The sequence below is a fragment of the Arachis stenosperma genome, chromosome 6, assembly GCF_014773155.1.
Source record: "Arachis stenosperma cultivar V10309 chromosome 6, arast.V10309.gnm1.PFL2, whole genome shotgun sequence".
Taxonomy (NCBI): Eukaryota; Viridiplantae; Streptophyta; class Magnoliopsida; order Fabales; family Fabaceae; genus Arachis; species Arachis stenosperma.
In genome coordinates this window covers 93,818,052-93,831,112 of record NC_080382.1, presented here as the reverse complement: position 1 = coordinate 93,831,112, position 13,061 = coordinate 93,818,052, and the positions used below count along the sequence as shown (strand labels likewise).

Below are 13,061 nucleotides of genomic sequence, written 5' to 3'. Positions count from 1 at the left end.
AAGGTGCAGGTAAGGATATATGTATGGCTAAGTGAGCTTTATAAATTGAATCTTTAATTAACCTAAGCTCTCACCTAATATACATATATTCTATATACTTTTAAATTCATGCCTAGCTACCCATAATTCCCTTTTTCAACCCATACTCATGTTTCAACCTTGTATTTTAATTCTTATCATATGTGCATTGATCTTTGAATTCTGAATTCAGCATTGGGGTAATTTTGTCCCCTTATTTATTGATTTTTTTTATATATATAAATAAAGCTTATCAATGCACATAGATTTTTCATTCTTATATTTTCACATGAGCGGGTTCATGACACATTCCCTTAACAACTTTTGTTCCCACAATTTTCCATACTTAACTAGCACACACAATTCTATCTTAAGCTAACCAAAGATTCAATTTGGGATTTGCAATTGTTTTTCAGCTTAAGGTTAGTAATGTGGTACAATATAGAACAAATGGGGTTTTAAAAGCTCAAAGTGGTTAACAAGGGTAATTGAAAAGGGTAGGCTTGATTTGGATACGTGAGTTTAAACAAATAATGGCCTCAATCATGTGCAAGCATGTAAATATAATAAATATTGGACATATAAGATAAAACAAAATATAGATTACAATCATAGAGAAGTAAACACACAAGAATAAAATAATTATGGTTAAATAATGTAACCATACATAAAGGCTCAAATCTTTCACAGGTTGTGTGTTCTTTAGCTCAAACATCATGTTCCAAATACAACTCAAGCAGATTTATCATAAAAATTTTGAAAAATTAGTGAAATTTTGTTCCAAAGATAGATTTTTAAAAGAAACTTATTGTCTTTTCAATCAAGTAGAACATGCATGCAACTATCCTAACCTATGCAATTTATTCTATTCTATAAAAGAAAGAAAAATCTAACTAAAATATCCTAATTATTGGTTTCAGAGAAGAGAATTTACCTCCGGAAGTCAGGTACTGACTGACCTCCCCACACTTAAGGCTTTGCACCGTCCTCGGTGCCGTCTGTCAGGAACAGGGGTGGGCTGGTAGCAGTATCTCCACAGTCGGGATCATCATGGCTCCCGGTGCTGGTAAAAGAAGTGGAGTCCGGGGTGTCTGAGTCTCTGTAGCGTCCCTTGAGTAGCTCCTTGAGGTGTTTGAATCGGCGCTCGTTACGGCGCTCTCTCATCTTTGCTTTCTGTTCATGCCGATCCAACTTTTCAAGTATCTGCTGGAGCAATTTCTCAGTGGTAGATGCTTGTGGTGTTGAAGAAGAAATATCTTCAACCGGCTCAGGAGGCTGGCTTGTAGTGGCTACTGAAAGTCTGAGGTATTTCCCGTTAGGGACATATTGATCATCCCGTGAAAGCATGGCTTTGGTGTCCCCAGCTCTGCAGGAGACTCCGGCTGCTGAGACAAGAGTTGAGACCAAGGCGGGGAAAGGTAAGTTGCCCGCGATTTGTACATGCTCCATAGCATGCCGGATGTGTCTTGAAAGATCCAGAGGTTGGTCTGTAAGGATGCACCATAGTAGAACAGCCATGCCGCAGTGAAGGAGGACTCATGAGTGCTCAGAAAGACGTAATAGGACATGATCTGTGCCCATACGCGAGCCTCCAAAGTAGGTGCGGAAGCCAAGATTCCCTTAGGGCGGTTGTGGTGGTATCCATAGATCCAACGGCTGCCAGGTAAAGCAATGACTCTGAGAACGGAGTCCCAGTCAAATTGGTATCGCTGGCGCTGAAGGGTGGCTTCTTGAAAAGCGTCCATTCCTGCTGGAATAGGGGGAAGACTCAGAACTTGCTGAATGGCCTCTTCTGTAATGGGGACTTGCTTCTGCCGGACATAAACAGACTGCAGGGTTTGTATGTAGAAGTTAGAGTAGAACTCAACTACCCAAGAAAGATTGACCTGCCTTGGCTGTCTCCGCAGAAAATCCCATTGTCTTCGCTCAATTTGTGGCTCAACAAAGGTGGCAATATTGGGCGGGAGGATGAGAAGGTATTCGTTGTTATAGTTCCTTTCTGCTAGGATAGGAAACATCTGCTCACAGTAGCGATTGAAAAATCGCGCAGTGTCCTTTGTTGGAATGGCTTTTTCTTTGTCGTCAACCTTTATTATCCTCTTAATTCTTTTTGTTGAGGGCTTGACTGCGGTTGAAGAAGGCTCTGCCACTAATGCTCTTTTAGTTACTCTTTTTGCTGGTGGTTTGGAAGTAGCTTTCTCTTTTCCTTTCTTGGTGGCCATCCTGAAAGAAGGGAAGAGAAAGGAAATTGAATTCAAAGAGATAGAGCAAGGAATAGGGTATTGTAAGTGATAGTCAATGCACAATAAAGATAAATGGCATGAACACATGGTCCGGATTACATGTGAAAAGCTCATCAAAGGAAATATAGCAAGTGCATGGAGGACAATGGAATGCAAGAGGTTTATTGGCATGCAGGCAAGGGCATGAGTAGCATATATCAAACATTCAATGTCCAAGTTAGGTTACCATTTGTAACAAACCAACTATCACGTTTGTATTGACAATTCAATTGAATTAATAAAATATGAAAGGGAATTTGGGAAAAGCAAGCATTGCAGAGTAGAGTAAAGTAATGTAGAAAAGTGCATGGTGCTATATGGGCTTTTTCACAAACACATGGCATGCATGGTAAACAAGATATAAAAAGTGTGAAATTGAACATGCATGCAATCCCTTAAATAAGAGAAAAATAATTGTCAAATAATTTGCAATAATCCACAAGCATATAATGAGGAATGATGACTCAAAAGGTTTCTAACACCATGTAAAAGGAAAAAGAAGAAGCAAGAAAATAAAGATTTGAAAAGAAAAAGAAAAGAAAAAGAAAATAATAATATATATAAATAATATAATAAGAATGATAGAAAAGAGAAAAAGGAAGAAGAAGGTAAAACCTTGTTAATGGTGGTGAGAGAGAGAGAATGAAAGGTGAGATAGAAGGGGAAAGGGAGAAAGAAGGAAGAAGGGGGAAAAGAAAAAGTAGGGTTTGGAGGAGAAAAAGATAAGATAATGTGGCTTACTGGGTTGAGCTGTGCGGCGCATACGACGCGGCCGCGGACGGCACGCGTTCGCGTAGATGCGCGCCAGGAAGGGGGATGCGATCGCGTCGGTCACGCGGTCGCGTGACCTACGTTGTGCTGCTGGCGCGAGTGCAGCCTCGCTCCAACACAACTCTCTGTTCAATATAATTCAATTGCCAAATTAAGGTGACGCGATCGTGTAAGTCAAGCGATCGCGTGACTGTGCATCAGAAAGTATGTGACGCGGTCGCGTCGGCGATGCGGTCGCGTGACAAGGATTGTGCTTCCAGCACCAATCCAGCACCAATCTCGCACAATATAGCATTATGCACCCTTTTACGTCGAAAATGCAGGGCACGCGGCCGCGTGGAGCACGTGGTCGCGTGGAGCACGCGGTCGCGTGGGAGGCCATGATTTCCAAGCGACGCGGTCGCGTCAGCGATGTGGCCGCGTAGAGTAAATTGTGCCTTTGGCACGATTCCAGCGCTGCTCCTGCGTAACTTTCTGTTCATTTTATTTTTCTTCACTCCCCCTGCCACGTGGACGCATCGCTTGTGCGATCGCGTCGCGCGGCGAAAAATATATATATATTTTTTTAAGAAAGATAAAGACATGTAATTGAAAGAACACGAAAGCATTAATAAAGAGAATAGTTATTTAAAGAAGGAAAACTAAAAGTGAAGAAAAGAACGATCATACCGCGGTGGGTTGTCTCCCACCAAGCACTTTGCTTTAACGTCCGTAAGTTGGACGCTCCACTAGCTCAATCTGTTGCTATGTAGGGATCTTCCAGGCGGAAGATCTCAAGCTCCTTGCTCTTCTGCACCTTCTCACCATGGTATAGCTTCAGGCGGTGTCCATTAACCTTAATAAGTTCAGAACTGGAAGAATGGCTTAGGTGATAAACTCAGTACGGTTCAGCCTTCTCTATTCTGTATGGACCTTCCCATTTTGATCTCAACTTACCGGGCATGAGCCTCAGTCGAGATTTGTAAAGGAGAACAAAATCTCCAGGTTGGAACTCTCTCTTCTTGATGTTTTGATCATGCACAGCTTTCATCTTTTTCTTGTATATTCTGGAGTTCTCATAAGCTTCTAGGCGAAGGTTCTCCAGTTCCTGCAGTTGTAACTTTCTTTTAGCTCCAGCATCCTCAATCCCCATGTTGCACTCTTTAACTGCCCAGAAGGCTCTATGTTCGATTTTAACTGGGAGATGACAAGCTTTTCCATAAACTAAGCGGAAGGGACTCATCCCAATGGGTGTCTTGTATGCTGTTCTATATGCCCACAGTGCATCTTGTAGTCTGGTGCTCCAGTCTTTTCTGTGAGGCTTTACTATCTTTTGCAAGATACATTTAATTTCTCTGTTTGACACCTCGGCTTGCCCATTAGTTTGGGGATGGTAAGCTGTTGCAACTTTATGGATTATCCCATGCTTCTTCATCAGTCCTGTTAGTCTCCTGTTACAAAAATGGGTGCCTTGATCGCTCACGATCGCTCGTGGTGATCCAAAGCGGCATATAATATGGTTTCTCACAAAGGAAACAACAGTGTTAGCATCATCAGTGCGGGTAGGAATTGCTTCCACCCATTTGGAAACATAATTTACAGCTAACAATATATAAAAATATCCACTAGAATTTGGAAATGGACCCATGAAGTCAATGCCCCAAACATAAAAAATTTCACAGAAGAGCATATATTGTTGAGGCATCTCATCCCTCTTGGATATGTTACCAAATTTCTGGCATGGGTGACAAGATTTACAAAACTCAGCAGCATCTCTAAAAAGAGTAGGCCACCAGAATCCACAGTCTAAGATCTTTCTAGCTGTTCGTTGAGGGCCAAAATATCCTCCACTTTCAGATGAGTGACAAGCCTCTAAAATGGACTGAAATTCTGATTGAGGTACACAACGTCTAATTATCTGGTCAGCGCCACATCTCCATAAATATGGGTCATCCCATATATAATATTTAGACTCGCTTTTCAGCTTGTCTCTTTGATGTGTAGAAAAATGTGAAGGGAATGTGCGGCTAACTAAATAATTAGCAACAGGTGCATACCAAGGGACTACCTCAGATACTGCTTGCAGGTTGTCAAAAGGAAAATTATCATCTATAGGAGTAGAATCATCCTTAATATGTTCAAGGCGACTCAAGTGGTCTGCAACTAAATTTTGATTACCACTCCTATCCTTGATTTCTAAATCAAATTCTTGTAACAGCAGTATCCAACGTATAAGTCTTAGTTTGGATTGCTTTTAAGCCAATAGATACTTTAGAGCTGCATGGTCCGAATACACTACTACTTTAGTACCAAGTAAATAAGCCCGAAATTTATCCAGAGCAAAAACAATAGCAAGTAGTTCTTTCTCAGTAGTAGTATAATTGGACTGGGCAGTGTCTAAAGTCTTAGACGCATAGGCAATAACAAAAGGGTTCTTACCTTCACGCTGAGCCAGCGCTGCTCCTACTGCATGGTTGGAAGCATCGCACATGATTTCAAATGACTGGTTCTAATCGGGTCCTCTCACAATTGGAGCTTGAGTTAGAGCAGTCTTTAGCTTATCAAATGCTTGTTTGCACTCCTCACTGAACTCAAACTCAATATCCTTTTGTAGTAATCTGGATAAGGGAAGTGCCACCTTACTAAAATCCTTAATAAATCTCCTGTAGAAACCTGCATGGCCAAGGAACGAACGGATTTCCCTCACAGAAGAGGGGTAAGGTAGACTAGAAATAACATTCACCTTTGCTGGGTCTACAGAAATGCCATTATTAGATACCACATGTCCTAATACAATCCCTTGCTTTACCATAAAGTGGCATTTTTCGAAATTCAATACAAGGTTTGTATTAATACATCTATCTAATACTCTAGATAATCCATCTAAGCAAAGGTTAAAAGAATCACCATAAACGCTAAAATCGTCCATAAAAACTTCCATACAGTCCTCAATAAGATCAGAGAAAAAACTCATCATGCACCTTTGGAAAGTAGCTGGTGCATTGCACAAGCCAAAGGGCATTCTCTTATAAGCATAGGTCCCAAAAGGACATGTAAAAGTAGTCTTTTCCTGATCCTCAGGAGCTATATGAATCTGGAAATAACCTGTATAACCATCTAAAAAGCAATAATGCGATTTACCTTACAGGCGATCCAGCATTTGATCAATAAATGGAAGTGGATAGTGATCCTTACGAGTAGCTGGGTTGAGACGCCTGTAATCAATGCAGACTCTCCAAGCATTCTGAACTCTAGTTGCTATGAGCTCTCCATGCTCATTTTTCACTGTAGTGACTCCGGACTTCTTGGGCACCACTTGCACTGGGCTCACCCATTCACTGTCTGAAATGGGATATATGATACCGGCCTCCAATAGTCTTGTCACTTCCTTTTTGACAACTTCCAAGATGGTAGGATTCAATCTTCTTTGTGGTTGACGGACAGGTCGTGCTCCCTCTTCTAAAAATATTCTATGCTCGCATATTTGAGGGTTGATTCCCACTATGTCTGCCAAACTCCACCCTATTGCCTTCTTATGCTTCCTCAACACATCAAGTAGCTGTTCTTCTTGTTGAGAAGTCAGTTTTCTTGCAATAATAACCGGAAACTTCTGCTCATCCTCAAGGTAAGCATATTTGAGATGTGGAGGGAGAGGTTTCAATTCTAACTTTTGATCATGGGCAGGCTCTGGGTTATCTGGGGCTTGTGAAAATGGTGAAGTGTCCTCATTGTCAGTTAAGAGGGTCCCCACACTTGGACCTTGTCCAGTGTGCCTCTCTTCAAACTCTTCCTTTTGAACTTCAGCCACACTTTCGTCTATGACATCACACTGGAAGATAGAACGATCTTCTGGGGGGTTGTCAATGACTCCATTCAGATTGAAGATTACTATGCGGCCATCTATTTCAAAGGAGTATGTCCCTGAAAAAGCATCCAATTTGAATTTTGATGTCTTCAGGAATGGTCTTCCAAGTAGGATTGATGATGGCTTATCTGAGTCATTATGGGGCATCTCCAAGATATAAAAATCAGTGAGAAATGTGAGCCCTTTAATGTTCACCAAAACATCTTCAGCAACTCCAGCAACTGTAATAATGCTTTTATCTGCTAACACAAAATGAGCTGCCGACCTTTTTAAGGGAGGGAGCCTTAAAACATCATATATAGACAAAGGCATTATACTGACACATGCTCCTAAATCACACATGCAATCATAAATTACTACACCACCAATAGTACAACTAACTATGCAAGGACCTGGATCACTACATTTCTCAGGTAATCCTCCCATTAAAGCAGATATAGAACTACCTAAAGGAATAGTTTCTAATTCATTAATTTTATCTTTATGGATACATAAGTCTTTTAGAAACTTTGCATATTTAGGTACTTGCTGAATAACATCAAAAAGGGAAATAGTTACCTCAACCTTTTTGAATATTTTTACCATTTTAGGATCAGGTTCCAGCTGCTTCCTAGGCTTCCTTGCAAGTTGTGGAAATGGAATGGGAGTAGTGTTTTCTGTGGTGCCTGCACCTTTTTGTGCTTCTTCCTGTGGTGGAGCTATCTCTTCTTCAACTATACCCTGTATATCCTCTTCCTCTCTAACATCTTCGATTTCTACCACCTCTTCAGCTGAGGCGTATTCTGGTGAGTTTGGTTCCTCCTGATTCCTCTCCTGCAGTATGGTTTCAGACCTCAGGGTGATGGCATTAATGCCTCCCTTTGGATTGGGTAATGGTTGAGAGGGGATTCCAGTGGTGCTTGAAGGTTGGTTATTGAAATTTTGTGCTGAACCAAGTTGTGTGATAAAAACTTGCAGAGTAGAGGTGAAACCATTTAGACTGGCGTTAATACTGTTCACAATGGTATTTTCCATGGCCAGTTGTCTTTTCTCAAAAGCTTGTAATAATTCTTCATTAGAAGATACAGAAGAATGAGTAATTTGGGGGGTTTGCTGCTGATTGTTCGGTGGTCCTTGGTTTTGCCTCAGGTGAGGTGCTCGGTAAGGTTGATTTTGCTGCCTATTATTGTAATTATTCCACCTCTGATTTCCCTGATTATCTCTGCCTCCCCTATTATTGTTGTCCCTCCAATTCTGGTTTGAATTGTCCTGCCATCCATGGTTATTATTTCCACTTTGATTGTACCCTTGGTTGGGGCGGTCATAGAAGTTGTGAGTGGATGCCACCATGTTGTCTTCTTGTTGGAGCTGCGGGCATTCATCAGTGTAATGGCTGTAATCAGCGCAAATTCCATAAATTCTTTGTGGGACTAGTTGTTGGTTTTGCTGCGGTTGAGTTTGCTGAGCTTGTTGATTTAACTGCATTTGCTTAAGCAGGTTGGTCATTTCACAGATGCTTCGATTTAGAGTAGCAGTTTCTATGCCATAAGATACTTCTGCAACGGCCCTTGAACGGCCTTGCTTCTGTCTGTGGTTCCGAGTAGATTTAGCTAAATCACTGATCAATTGCCAAGCTTCATCAGTGGTCTTGTACTTCTTCATAGACCCATTGCTGGCACTTTCCAATGTGGTCTTATCTTGGGGCCTCATACCTTGTGTGACATAGCTGAGTAGCACGATCTTGTCAATCATGTGGTGGGGACATGCTTCCAGAAGATTATTGAAGCGTTCCCAGTATTCAAAGAGAGTTTCACTGTCATCCTGAACAATTGTAGAGATATCCTTCCTCAGTTTATCAGTAACTTCAGATGGGAAGAATTTCTCCAGGAACTCCTTTCTGAGTGTATCCCAGTTGGATACGTTTGCTAGAGGTTGAGTGTAGTACCACTCTCTTGCTTTTCCCTCAAGAGAGAACGGAAAAGCTTTCAGCAGAATTGAAGTTTCATCAGCGCCATCACGCCTGACAGTAGAATAGGCTGCCTGGAAATCTCTCAAATGCTTGATAGGCTCTTGAGCAGGTAGGCCATGAAACTTCGGCATCAAATTTAGCAGTGCGGTCTTTATTTCAAAATCTGTAGCTACCGCTGGATGATGCGCTTGAAACGGTTGCAGTGTAAAATCAGAAGCTCCTTCCTCCTGAATGGTAATTCTTCTAGCTACCATGTTTTCTGCACATAAAACAACCGAATCAGTAGAACGGGGGCTGGTTTCTTCCTCAGATTCACTTTCAGATCCGCCCTCAGAGCGGATTAACCTACGCTGTTCTCGCCTTATTCGTGAAATTGTTCTTTCAATTTCAGGATCGAATATTAGCAAGCGCGGATCAGGAGGTGAACGTGTCATTTGACGGAAGAAATACGCAGCTCATAGTAGCAAAATTAAATAAAATGCAAATAAATAAATTCTAATTAATAAAATAAGCACTCTATTGCAACTCCCCGGCAACGGCGCCAAAAATTGATGGAGATGCAGAAGCTGGTGAATTAAAAATTTATTAAAATAGTTACGTTGCAAGTATAGTTCTTAACTCACCGAGAATCTGTCTATCAATTTAGAAATGTGTCACAGAAAGTTTAAATTAAAATTACTGGGAGTTTAAGTCCCAGGTCGTCTCCCAATGAGTTGCAGAAAAGTGTGCTGTTTTATTAATCAGATATTCCAAAAAGAGTTGAGCTAAGTAAATTGGGATTTAATTTGAGGAAATTTAAATAATAAAAATAAAAGGCCTTGACTGGGAATTGATTGGTTAGAATCTCTATCATTGATGGTGTGATTGTAAGATTAATTTATAATTAATAGTTGTTCTGTTTGGTTATCCCTTACTAGGTAAGAGAAAGTCAAACAAGTGGAAATGCCAGATCTGTTCACAAGTTGCAACCCACTTAGTTTAAAGGGATTGGCGTCGGTGACAGGATAGCAATCCAACATTTAACCCAATTACAAATTTTTCTTTCAATCCTTCCAACTCAAGAGTTTCTTTTAATCAACTCCCCATCAAGTAATGAAACAACTCACGCATTGTAATTAAAGAATCCATGGCACATAAAAGGGAATTAAAAGAAGACATGATTATTGAAATGGAAATTAACTTGGAAAGAAACAATCCTTGCATTAATTAATCATAAAAGTATCTGAATGACAAAATTGAACATAACAAAGAACATGGAAGAATAAAACCAAGTGAAGGGAACAAACTGGAATGATGAAGTCTTGATGAGGAAATAACTCTTCTCAATGTTCCAATGCTAAGATCAATTGAAAATTAGAATTCTAAAAACTAGAGAGAACAAACCTAAGAGAGTGAAAAACTAGCTCTAAAACTACTCAATGAATTGTCTCTTGTTTCTGCATATTATCTGACTCTAGTCTGCTGTTCCGGGCCGAAAACTGGGCCAAAGTCGCTGGTTTCAGATTCTGCAGTTTATGCAGATCGCGCATGTCACGCGATCGCGTCGTCCATGCGGACGCGTCGCTGGCGCTTTTCTTCTTCACGCGTTCGCGTCGTCCACGCTACCGCGTTGCTTGTGCTTTTCAATTCGCGCGGCCGCGTAAGCCATGCGGCCGCGTCACTGCGATTTGCGCTCCTTCGCGCGATCGCGTGAGCCATGCGACCGCGTCACTTTTCGCTGGTTATCTCCTCAAATTCTTGTGTTCCTTCCATTTTTGCTAGCTTCCTCTCCAATCTCCGTCTCATTCATACCCTATGAAGCCTGAAACACTCGACACACAGATTACGGCATCGAATGGAATAAAGGAGAATTGAAATTAAATAATTAAAGTCTCTAGGAAGCAATTTTCAAACATGTAATAAAATCAGGAAGGAAATCTAAATGCATGCTAAATTGATGAATAAGTGGGTAAGGATCACGACAAAACCACATAATTAAACACAATATAAACTATAAATTAGTGGTTTATCAGTTGGCTGAAAGCTTATCATAAAAAGTTGCCCTCTTACAGAGCACTTAGCCTAAAAAGAATGCAATAAAACTTGGAAAGGAAGGGAGGATCAACAATTTGGAAGTCTCAAATGATGCAATCAAGTGAGTGTTCAAGGGCATGATAAAGGCCTAAAAACCAGTAAAGGAATGAACCTAAGTTGTTATGCATGAAACCCCATAAACCAGGAATTTGACTTCTATAATGATTACTTGTCTATCTTGTTCTTTCATTCTTTTCTTTCCCATGTTTCAGTACTTGCTTAGGGACAAGCAAGCTTTAAGTTTGGTGTTGTGATGCCAGGACATCTTGGCCTGTTTCACTGACCTTTTCTTTACTGTTTTAGGGTAGTTTCATGCATTTTCTTAGTAAATAGGCAAGTTTTGGATGAAAATACACTTACACCTTGATTCAAGCAATTATTGTGAACTTTACATGATTTCATGAGGATTAGGCAGGAATTGTATGATAAAATTGATGATGCATAATCTCATGATTTGGAACAGAGCTTTGATGCACCTTAATTGCTTGATTTCAGGACAAAGGAAGCAAGAAGGAACCTAGTTAGCAGCCACGTTAATCTAATTAACGTGACCACTAATGTGGAATGGGACAAGCTTGTAGCGTTAATGGAAAAAGTGATCGCCAATAACACCTTCGAAGCCATCATATCCCACGTTAGTTGCCACGTTAACTACGTTAATGTGGTAGCTAACGTAGAAGAGGTAGATGAGCTCCAACGTTAGTGGTAAAAGTGGTTGCCACTAACGTTCCACAAAGGAACAATGAAGCCACGTTAAGAGTCACGTTAATCCAATTAACGTGAACTCTAACGTGGGATGAAGAACCAATCACCAAGGTTAGTGACACTCACCTTTGTCACTAACGTTGGACCAACCCAAGAGTGCCAACGTTAGTGGTCACATTAAGACCACTAACGTGAGAGATAACGTGGAGCTAAGCATGATAAGCCAACGTTAGTGACACTCACCTTTGTCACTAACGTTGGAGATGGCAATCACTACCACGTTAGTGGCCACGTTAATCTAATTAACGTGAACTCTAACGTGGGAGGGAGGGACGTTTGGAGCGTTAGTGACAAAGGTAAGTGTCACTAACGCTCTCGAAGCTTAGGCATGCCCATGTTAGGAGTCATGTTAGTTATACCAACGTGAACTCTAACGTAGGGAAGGGGGGCACAAGGCAACGTTATTGGAAAAGGTGATTCCCAATAACGTTTGCGAAGGACCAAGAGGCAACGTTAGTGGTCACGTTAGTGCCACTAATGTTGAAGTTAACGTTGATCATTTTGGGTTGGAACGTTAGTGAAAAAGGTGATTGTCACTAACGTTCTCGAACCCACATCCCCACTTAACGTTAACGCCACTAACGTCCTAACTAATGCCCATGCCTAACTCTCGCTTTTCTGCAAATAAATCTGAGCCCACTGAAGATTGTAACTGCTTCAACTAAAGATCAAAGGCCCATATCCAAGACTTGGAGAACTCACTAGAAGATCAAGAAGAGTAGTATATATAGGGGTAGTTTTGAACTATAGACAAGCTTGGCACCTTTGGAGAACTAGACTCTGTATATTTACCTTCTGCATGTATTTTGTTCTACCCTTTTTCATTTTCATTTCCAGAGCTATGAACAACTAAACCCCTTTCATTGGGTTAGGAAGCTCTGTTGTAATTTGATGGATCAATTATAGTTTTCATTATTCTTCCTCTTTCTTTTCTCTTGATTTACTAGAATGCTTTCGATCTTAATCTAATTGGTTAGTTGTCTTGGAAAGGAAACTCTCCATAATTGGATCTCCTCTTAGCCTTGGAAAAGGGATGAGGAGATCATACTAGAAATACTTTCTCATGTTGGACCAAATTGGGGTTTGGGCAGATATAGTGACATGTATTCCTCCAAACACTTTGATTTGGAAATACATGTGGTATAATCAGTGACCATACTTCATCTCTTACCATGAGCAATTAAATCAAGGAATTGGGCAATTGTTCAAGCTTAGAGAGATTGGATTGCCAAGGAATTGGGATCCAATCACTTAAGATTGCCAAGGAGATCAATGAATGCATTGATTGAGGAAGAGATGAGAATGAACTTGATCCGGAGAATGCAACATCTCCTAAGCCCAATAAATCCCCATCTCTGAT

The 13,061-nt window shown here is 40.8% G+C and overlaps 1 non-coding gene across 1 annotated transcript; it reads left to right on the top strand.

The window, feature by feature from the left end:
- The first annotated feature begins 8,640 nt into the window (after positions 1-8,640).
- LOC130938213 (small nucleolar RNA R71) lies at positions 8,641-8,748 on the top strand. Its single transcript, XR_009069387.1, has one exon. It is a non-coding gene; the product is annotated as a small nucleolar RNA R71 (small nucleolar RNA).
- Positions 8,749-13,061: the final 4,313 nt, after the last annotated feature.